We start from the raw sequence: 14,420 nt of genomic DNA, 5'->3' as shown, positions 1-14,420 counted from the left end.
CATATTATTACCAGAACTATGGGCATCGTAAAATACCTGCCAATTATATGCCATCCTCATCATAAAGACAAGAATCTGAAGGATAAAACTCAAAAAAAGTAATAAGAATTCAATGAAGTTATGAATATATCAATACAAATCATTCGAAAAATTATATTTATAAATTTTTGACACTGTATAACCCTTTATGTACCGATCAGACTTTTAAGTTGAACTAATAATATTTCTATAAAGCATTGAAACGGAACAAAATATCCCATTTGAACTTGCCTGTCCCTGTAATATGACTTTACGTTTACTATTACTAGTTGTCAACACACAATTACTTGAAGTTTAACTTCAATGTAACCATTTATATGTTGGTAAGTCGTTCTAGGAAGCCATTTTATTATTCCTCAATTTCATTCCTCAATTCTCAGCTTTCTATCAAGGTCAATTTTGCAAGCAAGTCTTTCATATTTTCTTACTGATTCATTAATATTTTCAAGTAGTTAAGAAACAAAGTATTAAATGCTTGACTTAAATTAAAATTTTATTAAGAGTTGTAAAATCCATATTGAAAATTTTATGAAAAATAGGAAAATAAAATTTAATTCTTTTAAAAAAGCATTTGTCAAAGTGCAAAATAGACTATATTTAATGGGACAAAAGCATTTCTCACTCTTTTGATAATTTTTTTAATAAATTGGTATATAAAGTGTTAAGTACAGTAAAAGTTCGATTCAACAAGTTCGCCATGTTATGAGAAATTCATTATTACGGCAAGTTGCTGACAAAATTCTGTCATTGAAGATTCCAAAAATATTTATATAACATTTTAAAATTACTATCTTACCTCTATTACGACTAAAATGGTTTTTTAGGAAAATCTACCGCTTAAGTGAGCAATATACGAAGAAAGGAATTTACTACTTCAAAAAAATACTAAAACTTTTTTTTCTGCTGTTATAAAATGCATTGGTCTCCATGCAACAGGCTGTCAAAAAAGGTGATTTGACCTACGGATAGGGCATAGGACTTACAAGACATGAGTTCCAAAATTTGATAAGAACTATATATCGATTTGAGACTACCTCGATATTTTACTAGACACGTAGTGAGAGTAACAAGACTAGAGACTTCCACGCTTTGAGACTACTACGCATTGAGACTACCGCCACTTAAAACTTTCATGACTTGAGACTCACGGATGACTTGAAACTACCGTAACTTGAGACTAACACAAACTGAAACTGATTCGACCAGAGAACACAACCTGAGACCAATTTGAGAATACCACCAGAGAATACCTGAGACTACCACAGAATTAGACTTCCAAGTATTTAGAATATCCAAGACTTCAGAATATCACGACCTGAGACAACTAAGTCATACGATAACCACAAATATGAGACTTACACTACTTGAGACTACACAATCAATGTTAAATCTCTCTCGCATGTTTATTTGGAAACTAAAATAACATTAGCTTGTTAACCACGTGTAAATTCAATTTTTTATGGCTCTTCCTATGAATAAATTTATCCCATACTTTTTTGTTTTAAAATTTGAAATTTATTTATTAATATAAATTGAATTTATAACAACAGACTTTGTAGAGTCAATCTTTAGCATTAGTTTTAAGCATCTAAACAGCAATCTGAAAACTAAAACGTCGGAATTTAAAACAATAAAAAAATCAATGAAAAAAATTATTTGAATCTTTTAATGATTGCAAGATAGAACAATTGAAGAAACAAATTCCGTACTTTTAACAAGTCATATTTGTATCGCCTTTCCACACTAAAATACCATACATCAATTTCAAACCAAATATCCAACTCTGTTGGGCTGAATTTCAATTTATATAATTTATGCCTTTTTCAACCATGAAGTACTAACTTGAAAAAAAATACTGAGTGATCCAAAAAAACCTTGGGTAAGTACTGTTTAATATATTTTCATTAAGCAAAAGAAAATAACTCCGGGTGATTACACGCCAATAAATTTTTATGTTTATTTACATTTCAATATAGAGCCATTTTATACTTTATTTTATCCAAACAGTGCTCTTTATAAAATTCATTGATATTTTTTTCTTTAAACCAATATCTTAAGAAATTTTTTTAAATAATGTTGTTTACTTTGAATTAGTCCTATTATTTTAAGAGATATTCAGTATTCGCAGAGGCCAAATTGTCAAACTTCTCATTGCATATTCTATAGAAAAACACTAAATAAAAATCTATTTTTTTTTCTTATTCGAAATTAGAATACTTAAGGAATTCTTATCTAACCCCATACTTCTTTTTTGTTTAGATTATTTAATTGTTTTTCTTCTTGCAAATAAGCAATTCCATGGTGTCATACATTAAAAATTAACATGAATTCCTTAGAAAAATTATCTTATAAAACATAAGTTATAATCATCAAATTTTTATATTGAATATTATTACATCATAACCAATCGAAAAACAGTTTATTTTATAAAAACTGATTATAATAAGTTAAAATAAATGGATTTAATTGTGGGTGTCTGATGTAAATCGCACAAAAGCAAAAAACGATCACTCATTTAATTCATTGACAATTGTCTGAACTCTGTGAATTTGTTTACAATTTAAATGTAAATTTGACTGAATTTTGAAGCTGACACTTGAATAAGAAATTCTATCCAGTTCTTAACTTGTAAAATATGATATATAATTAATTTGAAATTTTTTACTTTAGTGTCAGACATAAATTTTTCAAGATGGATATAAATTTTAGTTCATGATAATCACTATAATGACTGAAAATTTTAATTTTAATCTCAAAACATTATTCTTCAATTAAATAGCTTCTTTAAATTTAAAATGTTTAATATTTCCTGTTGGAATGAATGAATCAATGTGTTTTAGTAGCATTTCCCATCTTGTAAAAGTTAGTTGAAAAACCAACCATTTAAATATTAACTGTGCAACATATCCTAACAACAATGTAAATAAAAATCAGATATAAGCAATATTTCCTAAATTAAATAGCTTTAAAAATCTTGGGAAAAAAGCTGTTGCTATTTTTTTTAATAATATGGAAAAGAATACGAAAAGTTTCAGTATTTTTATATAAAATTAAAAAAAATCTATTGAAAAAAATGTCACTGTACATTAAAAGGAAATAAAAACAATCATTTTACTGTACCATCATTTTACTGTACAACCATTTTACTGTATTATTAGCCTATAACAATCTTTTCTAGGAAAAAAAACTGCGTAGGAAAAATTATAATTTAATAGCTTTATTTATTGCCAGCATAAAATTAAGTAATCATTTTGTACAGCTCTTACAATCTATTTCATGTTTCAAAGCCTTTGCTGAGAAAAAAATAATTCATTGGATGGAAGAACAAAAGCTTTCAGAAAAAGAGTGTAAGATAAAATCTATTATTAAATTATAACCAATTATTTTTCGAAGAATTTTATAAAGTTAAAAATACTGAAACATTTTGTTAAAAGAAAAAAAAATACACCCAAAGCATTGGAACAAACTTGAACAGTAAATGAATTTAGCCCACAGACAAAAAGATAAAAAACAGAAAAACCCTCCTTTTATGAACAGAAGCAAATATACTGTTCTTCCACCTCCCCCACACTTTTTAACTTTCCTTAACTGCTTAGTCCCATCTCCAAAGAGGTCAAAGATTTCTCCATTCATTTAGCAACATAGGAGAGTTTTATATGGCATTCTAGTTTAGCGGGGTAATAATGGAGAGAATTTTAATGAAGTATTGCAAAGTTGATGATATTTCAGCTGTTCGACGATAAATTTCCATCTGAATAAAGTGGATATAATGAATGGTAAAATAATTTAAATTTAGAAAAAAATTCTAGCTTTTCTTAAAAATTTCCTGATTTATTCAGGTTTTTTCCAGTGTAAAAAAAATCCCTAATAATTCCAAGTTTTCAAGGTGGGTGGCCAGCCTGCTTTTATAAAATTAATTTTTTAAAAATAGATAAAGTTGCAAACATTAAGCAACAACCAAAATTTATAAATGCAGACAGTTTTACCCATCAATAATCTGAATATTTATCTCTCATCTATTAAGAAAATTTTCAGAAAATTTAGTGAAATTAAATCATTGAACAATTGAAAATCTGCTATAAACAAATTAAAACCAAAAAGACATACCATAGAATGAGCTTGTAGAATTTGCTTGAGATAAACCAAACGGATCAAAACGTTCTTTTTCTAAAAACAAGAAATAAGTATTAATACATTTATCAAAATAATTAGAATAAAATAATTTTTAACCAGTTAAGTAATAGCTCTGGCTCTTTCTAAGCTTAAACCTTTAGCTAACATCAATTTTTGCGCTTGGCAGGGAAATATTTGCATAACTTTGCAAATCGGTTAAAAGGTTGGCTGAACAGGTTGCATTGTTGCAACAAAACCTGTTGTTGTAACAAACGTCACTTGCCAATGACGGCAATCCTGCCACGAGAATCCAAGCTATTTTCAGGCAGAAAGTGCATTTCTTGTTTTTTCAGTGGCGTCATCTATGCCCAAGAACAGCCATACACACGTCACAGCCCGTTTAATAGGGAGGGCCCATTCACACTCCATTCATTCCTCCACGCATCATAATTTTGACCTTAACCAGAGGAAGACCAATGTCCAATTTAGTACTCATGGAGGTATTGATTTGTTATGGGAACTTGAAGGACTTTGTGACCCCAACAAATTTAAAGTGTCCTAGTCACAATTTATTACACGGGGATTCTTTGGCCAGCAACCTACCCACCAGGCTATTCCGGTCCATGCAACAAAAACTAACTTATCTCAATGTTATTTAATGGGTAACAAGTTAGTAGCAGGGAATAGCTTACTCAATTTTGCCTAGAGTTAGAACTTTGAAAGCTTTTCAAAAATGAAAAGCAAAAAATAAATAAGTAGATTCAGATCTGTCAAAATGCAACAACTACTTTTCAGGGTTTGTAGAAGCAGTATCAAATCACTTCCAGAGAAAGGATCACTCTTTAAAGAAAATAATACTTTGAATGCACATAAGTTGATACAATACATATATAATGAACATTCACCAGGTATGAAACAGGGGCTACTGAATCGAACAAATGAAAAATTGTTCCAAACTATGGCCCCCTTCACAGACATAACAGTGGAAATAAATCAGCTAAGTAGAAATTGGTCTCAATTATTCAACACTATTTTCAGGGTCTAGATGGTTGTCTGAGGGTGCCTGCAAGTTTTAATTGCTCTTCCCAGAGCATTTCAGACATATTTCATCGTGTATTAAATTGAGACAAGGACACTTTAAATTTGTTGGGGTCACAAAGTCCTTCAAGTTCTTATAAAAATCAATACCTCAGGGAGTACTGAATTGGACATTGATCTTCCTCTGGTTAAGGTCAAAATTATGATGCCTGGAGGAACGAATGGAGTGTGAATGTGTCCTCCGAGTAAAATGGGCTGTGACGTGTGTATGGCTGCTCTTGAGCATAGATGGCGCCACTGAAAAAACAAGAAATGCACTCTCTACATTGAAATAGCTTGGATTCTCATGGCAAGTGAGTCGAGATCTTAAGTTTTTGCTGGATAATCTATTAAGTCTATATTTTCACTTTTCAGAAAATCGCAGTCTATCTGACCTCTTTGATGTTGACTGTTCAAAATCAAAACTGGATCTAAATCAAATTTGGGTCAATTGTATCCATTAAAAGGCAAACACGTAATGGTTGTGAATGGAATGGTAATGAAATAACATAATGGTTGCTTTCTCAGATACTTGAGAAGTTTTGGCAAACCACTGATTCTCTTCATATGAAAGAGTTTCACTTTTGAACAAAGGCGCCACTATCTATTCTCTAATGTTACCAGTGTAATGATTAAGAAACTTACAATTATGGAAGCTTAGTGTTCGTGGTTCGAGTATGCTGAATAGCTGCAGACCCCCTATATCTTTTACAAACTAGCACTTTGACTAGCACAAGGTATAAAAAAGAGCCCTTGATACTCTTTTTTTGCCTTTTTAGCGGTGAGGTTATCCCTATTTTAATTTTAAGGTAACACATGACAACACAGAGCTCACCTGGTAGACAATTTTCTGAAAAGGTGCAGACTTTGGTCGAGTAGATTTGATAATCAGGTCTCCGGATCTCTATAAAGCACGCTTGGTGCACTTTAGAGGGCAATTTAAGCGTGCGATATCTCTCCAAAAAAAACCCTCAAGGGACTGAAATCAAATAGTATTGCTAGATGATCATGACCAACTGCCCCAAGAACCTTAAAACTGCCCAATACATTAACCCACTGGATGTTTTGACAGATTACTTTTAAAATTTTTTACTGCTTCAAAACGTTTACACTTTTCTTTAAATAACTGTGGCTCTGTCTAATTCCCTTGGCCCTACACTCAAAAAACTATTGCATGAAAGGTAAATTTCTTCATACCTAGATAGATGAAATTCAATTTTCTCATATCTGGATTATCACATTCTAGATAGATGCTTTGGAGCAAAATAAATTCTAGTCTTATTCCATATGCAGGACCATATTAGCCTATTTTTTATTACATTTTTTATCCACTATTTCATCCTTTGAACTCACATGAGGGATACACACGATCGTGCAAAAGGCATTATATTTTTTGAAAGGTCATTAAATTTGTATTACATTAATTATGTTGATAGTAAATTTCACTAAAATCTATACAGTACTTCTGGATATAATCTATTACATCTAAAATTTCTTCTTAATTTTTAAAACCAGTATATAATGGAACATTTTGCTCTAATATTATAAGAATCATAAGTTTTAAGCAAAAGAAATATGTGAAATAGAATGTATATGTATTGAAATCTTTCTAGAATTACTATGTTTAAAAATGCATAATAAAGTAAACTAAACTAAAACTAATAAGAAATGTATTTTTAACCAATTTACAAAAAGGAAAAAGGAATTCAAAAACTTTAAAACATAAATTTTGATTTAATTCTATTTTTATAGAGTTTTGGCAATAAAAAAATTTAAAAAGAAAAGAAATTCAAGAATAATATCTAAAGCTATGCATTTGCAGAGTCAAATAGCTGTTTTTCCATAATTTACCCCCCTAAGAAACATTATTCATAGTGTTTAATAATTTGTAAATTCTGATCGAACTGCATATTTGATCAATTGTATTAAAAGTTTCTAATACATGCAATATTATCGAAATAAAACATTTAATTCGCTTTCTATAAGTTGTCTTGGTTTTGAAAAACGATAAGGATAAAAAAAAACATTTAATAATATTAATTTTAGTCAAATGATTAATATTTTACTAATTAATATTGTGTTTAATTAATATTGTGTTGTCAAAGCTTCAGCAATCAGAAACAAAAGCTAAAACCTGCAGAAATTACAGAAAATCAATAGGAGTTAGAATTATCTGAAGTCGAGAATTATCGGGAGTTAGAATCTGAAATAGAAATAATAATGTATATATGTATTGCATAACAACCAATTATTAATACCTGTTAAAAATTTGAAGTAATCAAAACAAAAGAAATTGTTTAAAATATTCAAATCCAAATTCTCACTTTTTTTTTTATTGTGATACAGTTACATTAAAAGCACTTTCGAAAGTGTCTCCACTGAAAGAATCACTAGCTGCTGCTGCAACATTAGTATCAGCAAAAGGATCTATAAAATAAGAGAAAATTCTAGACACTATATATTCCTGAATAGCATTAACTATCAATAAAAATTTTATTATCATTACAAATTTTTTTTAAGTGAAACAAACTATAAAGCTGAAACATACATAAATTGAGTTTTTTAAATTAAATAAAAAGCAAACTTCACATAATAATAATTAAAGCCTTAATTATGCAAAAACTATTTGTAGTACAAAATGTAATTTGAAGAGTGTAACAAAATCATTAGAGTTAAAAGCAAAGAGCAGCAGTTTTAACTTTAAAGAAGGAAATAATTTATAACTAAAACTTTATAACTCTAAAAAAGCGAATCAAATACAAATTGCCATGATCAATGTATGGTTTTGATACCAATGAGTGGTTTAGATACCAGCAATTTTAAGATAAATACAGAAACTTATTCAAAGGATCATTAAAAATTTAATAATAAGTCAAAATAAAATTCTCCAATAAGACAAAATAAAATTTTCATATAAAATAATAAGACTTAATAAAAGCCTTTAAATATATATATATATTAAAATTATAGTGTTGTCTCCAAGCCATAATAAAATTGTCAGCAGTATAATTGTTAATATCAATAGCTATGAACCGCCTATTCACATACTGCTGGTTCACATTCATTGTTAAGTTATTTTAAGGTGGAAGAAAAATCATACACTTTTTTTAAAATTTACAAATATACCATATAAACATTGACATGTGTTTTTAGATATGCATATATTTACTCTGAAGATTTGCAAAAAAATGCTTTGCTTTATAATCTGATATTTCAATTTGAAGGAAAACAGAAGAAAAAAAAATAGAAGATTGACCATGGAATGATATAGATATAGATATACATATATATATGTAAATGAATTTATAAATGAAACATAAATGGTACTTTCAGTTAACTAATTCCATGAAAAAACATAAAGAAATTAGGAAACTCATCTAAATATTGACGTCATCTTACCAGATTTGAACGGATCTTCACCAGAAAATGGATCATTAGCAAATCCATTTGTTTTACCTTCGAAGGGATGACTACTTTTAAATGGATACTCCTGGAAAGATACCAATATAACATTTAAGAGAAGGAAATACCGATAAAATATACATAATTGAAAAAAAAAAGTATAACAGGAATGGGAACATTTTGCGCTTTCAACCCTGAATTTTTTTGTAAAAATTTGGGGAGTTATGATTAAAACGTGTTATAAATTTGTTCAGGGTTTCACCGCTATGAGGGTAAATAGAGGGATACAGAGGTGTAATAATATGCAAATAATAATTTTCAATTAGAGACTATTGTTTGTTGATACATTGTAACAATACTACTATATATTATATAATTGAATTAAAAATTAAAAATATATTAAGTAAAACTTCAAATTAAACATTGTATATTAATTAGTTTTAAAAAATATATAATTTGCTTTGAATAATTGTTATCAACAACAATTAAATTACCTTCATTAAAATTGGGTTCAATCGCCGATATCCAATTGAATCTGAATTTATATAACAGCTAATTAAGGTGCTTTTTTCTACTGTTTTCATTTTTTTCATGATTGATAAAGCATGTTAGATTAATTATGAGAGAAAATAATCTATAATTATCAAAGTATGAAGGTACTGTCAAATATTTTAAATGTTAGAGGAAGAAGAACAAAATTGAAATTCACTTTATGCAATCTGTATTAGATTCAGAATTTCTTCAGGTGCCACATAGTAAAAGTTTTTAGAGTCCATAAGTAAAATAGAATCTATAAAATCGCAATTTATTATTCCTATACAGAAAGAAAGAAATTATTAAAACCTGGTGAGCTAGAATTTTATTCTTTACAGCTCATTATCACTCCACTATAATATTAAAATCTCGTTTCACTTTAAAAGGATATAAAATTTAATATTTTCAAATATATATTCTATAAACATTTTATGAAGACAATTAAAATAAATTTAGTTTTTGCCTGTATAAATTTGATTCATGTAATGCGTTTCCACATATTCAAAGAAAAAAATTAGAAAAACGAAACGTAAATTTTAGATCTTGAAAATGATATTAATTAGTATTAAATAATTATGTCACATTATGGAAACAATAAAGTAACTTAAAATGTGAATAAAATCAGCTCTTTATTTTAAAAAGAAATTAAGTTTTTTAATTATGAAGTGGAAAAAAAAACTGTCTCCAGATAAAAAAAAAAACTTTTTATTTTAAAAAAAATTTGAGGTATATTTTTAATAAGTATTCTGATTTTAATTCTCAACAACAAAATGAATTGAGATTTAAAAAAAAAACAGAAAGCAAAGATTTTTTTTAATACAACCTTCATTCGTCACTGAAAAGTCTCCAGTTTCAATTCCTTAGCACTTACCATTGCACAGTGGGCCAGAAGACCATGATCTTTGGCCAAAAGTCAAAAATTAAATTTCAACTAAAATATGTTTAGGCAGCTTTAATTTCGCTCAAATTAAGTATTCATAATCACTCCAAACATTACAATTTATTCTTTGGACCGACACGAGTACAATGTAATGAAAAATATGTTAAAAAATTTTTTTAATGTAACCTTTAAATTTTTATGTCAGAAATATATATAGGAATTTCACCTTTCTGTTACATTTTCATCAGAGTAATTAGTCTGAAATTATAGTATAATTTTTCAATTTGTTGGATTAGTTAATACTCTTGACAAACTTATAGTTTATATCTTATCATTTGACATTTTACAATATTTGAATCACTTTCGAAACTTATCTCCAAAAAATTCCACGAGGTAATTAGCTAAACTTTTCTTTGTTGTCTTTCTTCTTTGATGCTTCTTCTTTCGAAAAAACCTGCCCCATTTTGTCCATATTGCAAAGGGGGACTAAATATACCGAAAAGCAAAAATTATGTTTTTTTTAATGTTTTCGCGTTGTTTTGTAATATTACTTCGGAAATATAATTTGCTCTTCATTTTTAATATAAAATTACGAAAATTATTATATTTTCATTGCTATATTTAATTATTTAAACGTACTATATAAAAAAAAAATTTTTTTTGCTCGCCCTATTTCAGCCGCCATCTTGTATTTTTTTGTATTTTTAATGTATTTCAAAATTTCAACAATGAATTCAATTTACCTGAACATGAAAACCCTAAATAAAAACCCCAAATTTTGAAATAAATTTTATCGAAATACTAATTTTGGTCACGAAACCTTGGATGCTGGCCCACTGTGCATTGGTAAGGTGAGTTGACTGTCATAACGTGCAGAGAAAGAGGAGAAGAAAGTTTGGGAACAAATTTTTGATCAATCTGAGCGAGGTATTTGCATTTCAGATTGAGATGACCAGAGAGTTAAGGCATGGTAAAAACTATACTTAAATCTAAAAACACATTTAAATGCAAAATACTCCAACAAATGATAAACTAAAAAAATGTACAGAATCCAAACAAACATAATTGCATGTGTTTACAGAGATATAAAAAAACTATTATTATTTGCAGTCGGACTTCTATTTTACGAACTTCCCTTTTTGCGAATTTCTCTATTTTGCGAATTTTTTCGAGGAACCAAGAAGATTTTGGAAATTTCTTCGAGAAATAACTTCCAAATAGCGAAATGAATTTCCTATTTTACGAGCTTTTCTTTGAGATCCAATTTCTCTATTTCCCAAAATATTTCAGAACATTTCAAACTTGTTGCCGCATTTTATGGGGGGGGGGGATGCCCTTGAATTGATTTAGCAGCCACTTTACTTTTAGAGAGAGCAGTAAAATCCCTTTCCCTTTTCGTTTGCATTTCAAACGAAAAATTCAGACTAAATTAACTGATTTTATCAGTAACAATTAAACTTAAGAACGCATGTTGTAATGCATGTTTAAAATTACTATTATAATAAATGCAGATATAGTTTTGTGCATAAATTTAGCTTCTTTTTAGTTGAAAATGTAACATGATTGTGTAATACTGGATAACGCTTTGCTCTATGCTTGCTTTCCATGCAGATTTCTTTCATGGTTAAGATTTATAGAATAAATAGCAAATACTTCTTTGAAAGATAAAGGTGTATCAATTGCTATTTTAATTATGTCTAGTGTTTATGAATTTGAAACCTGTTTTGCGTCGTTTAAGTATTTCAAAAGGTGATTTTTCTATTTAGCGAATTTTCCATATAACGAATTTATTGCTGGGATTTAGCGAAAGATATAAAGAGATAAGAAAGATATAAAAATTTCTCTTCAAAGAAATAAATGGGAAAATATGATTACCTGAAAATCATTGAGAGGTGTAGTTACAGCTGGTTGAACTTCATCAAAGGGTTTTGAGACCTTAAAAATATTTCATGCATTTATAAAAATTATTTAGCTAACTAAATCACAAATGCAGTTTGATACAGTCTAATATAGAATCAAAGTATTACTATAAAAATAATTGCAAATACTTTCAGACAAACTATATAGATTTTAATATTCGTAGTGTGAAGAAACTAAGCCTATAAAAAAATTATTATCCAAATTTCCAATAAATTAAGTTACACACAAAGTTGTATGAATTCGGTAATTTGTAAAGTATAAATTCGATTTAATGTATTTTATGAAGAAAAAATAATTACAATTAATAAATTAAGGCTTGTATAATCTAATTTAACATCTGCCAATTCAATAACAAAAAACAACAATAATAAAAATTTCATAAATATCATTGTATAAACAAATATTTTCTGAGAAATATAAACCATTTTTGTTTCTAGAAGAGGGATTAAATGATGTATGAACTGAAAACTAACTTTTTGAAACAAAACATATTTTTTATACATCTCTGATGCAGTCAGGCACTTTTTGCACATTTGTGGAACAGTAAAGTGATTATATCGAACACTTCATAGTTAATTCACTATTTTCTTAAAGTTGATTACAGTAAGCACTTGAAAACTACCTTTTGAATATAAAGAAAAAAAAGATTGAACATTGAATAAAGCTGAAAAGCCCAGACTCATAAAAGAATTTTTGCCCTTGCAGTGTATATTTTTAATCGTGCTCAGCAAGAAAATTATCCCCTTTTACTTTTGAAAGTAACACAAACCATTGAATGTATGAAATATGATACAATGCATTCAGTAAATAAGAAAGTAAAAATTTTAAAAAAAATGTTAAAACAAAATAAAAGCCCATATAGGCGATAATACGAACTTTTTTTTTATGGATTACAATATATGTAAAGCTTAATGGCAGAAGAATTAGAATTGGTCATACTGCACCAAACACAAATGTAACAATCATCAAAACTAACTAAATATGACTAGGTCATAGTCATGAGACCAGTACTTATTAATAAAAGGGACGCTCTAAGGTGTTGTCTTTTAAGGAAACACACAAGAGTAGAATAATTAAAATACCATATATCAAAATGTATATATCAAATTTTTGAACCCCTGAAATTTCACAAAAATCAGGGACTCTACTTATACACCAGTAGTGAAGATGGACATTAATTTATCGAGAGATATTGATGCATTTATAATCAATGTGATAGATATGAATAACTGTGTATGGATTTATCCCTTTCAAAAACTATTTTAATATGTTATATATAATTAATTTTCATTTTCTTTCATAATATTTTGCATATTAAGGTTTTCTTTTAAAAACAATACTTATGACTGGAAAAAAAACATGAAAAATATAAAAAATCAAAATATTTTTTTCAGGAGTATTTCAAAAATAAAACATGATGAAAAAACATTTTTAAATATAGCATAAAGCGAAAAATTTTAAGATTCAAGAACATCATATGTGTTGGAATCAATAAGTTAGCAGTGATGGTTTGAATGAAAAATTTTGGAGACTTGACTTTTTTTTTTAATGTTTTTTAAATTTTAAAAGCTTTTATCTTAGGTTTCTGTAAACGACATATACTCCCAACATACCAGAAATTTGCTATCTTGTAAAATAAAGGGATTGCCTCTATCACTTAGATTAATTATCATTTTTAAAAATTATACTTAATTATTTTTAAAAATTATACAGTTTAAAATTAGAACAGAAATGTAAGAATTGTATTTATTAGTTGAAATTAGAATTTCTTTTATATATGTAAACAAATTATAATAATTAAAACTTACATGGACCTTTATGATCTGAACGAAAGATAAACACAATGCATTTTTCTAAGTGATAAATAATCTAATCAAAACTAAATGCATACTTATATGTTGGTGAAATATAGGTTCTGTCATCATTAGGTGTAGAAAAGCCATTCAAAGTAAAGTCTGATATATTTCGGAAATCACCAAAAGAAACCACATTATTCATATCCTTGATAGCTTCACTCATTTAAGCTATGTTGCTCTTGTATTTGGTCAATTTTAATTTTAATCTAGAAAAAAAGAAAAGAAACAAGGAATGTTAAGTAATTGTCTTCAACAAAGCAATCTACATTAAAATCAAGTATTTTAAGATATCAAGTTTATCATTAAGAACTTGATTTTCAAAAACTTACAAATGCAGCAAAAGGACATAATTGAAAAGTGTAGCCAAGGAGTATAATAATTACAATTTTAGTGAATTATCACTTTAACAGACAGACAAAAATTAAATTGCTTATCCATATCCTTGATAGCTTCACTCATTGGCCTGTGCTGTATTGTATTTGGTCTTGTATTTGATCATTTTTAATTTTAATCTGGACAAAAATACACAAACGAGGCAACTTTAATTGTTTTCAACAAAACATCTACTAAGACGAATTAAGTTGTAAATATTTTAAGCT

At 27.8% G+C, this 14,420-nt stretch overlaps 1 long non-coding RNA gene across 1 annotated transcript; it reads right to left on the bottom strand.

The window, feature by feature from the left end:
• Positions 1-8,605: 8,605 nt before the first annotated feature.
• LOC147816627 (uncharacterized) lies at positions 8,606-14,028 on the bottom strand. Its single transcript, XR_015435611.1, has 3 exons — positions 13,857-14,028; positions 11,921-11,980; positions 8,606-8,719 (listed from the first exon to the last, which is right to left on the bottom strand). It is a non-coding gene; the product is annotated as an uncharacterized LOC147816627 (long non-coding RNA).
• Between the last annotated feature and the right edge of the window lie 392 nt (positions 14,029-14,420).

This window comes from Parasteatoda tepidariorum, chromosome 1 (assembly GCF_982258835.1).
Source record: "Parasteatoda tepidariorum strain Cologne lab strain chromosome 1, Ptep-v5.0, whole genome shotgun sequence".
In the NCBI taxonomy this organism is placed as follows: Eukaryota; Metazoa; Arthropoda; class Arachnida; order Araneae; family Theridiidae; genus Parasteatoda; species Parasteatoda tepidariorum.
This window is presented reverse-complemented; position numbering and strand designations above follow the sequence as displayed.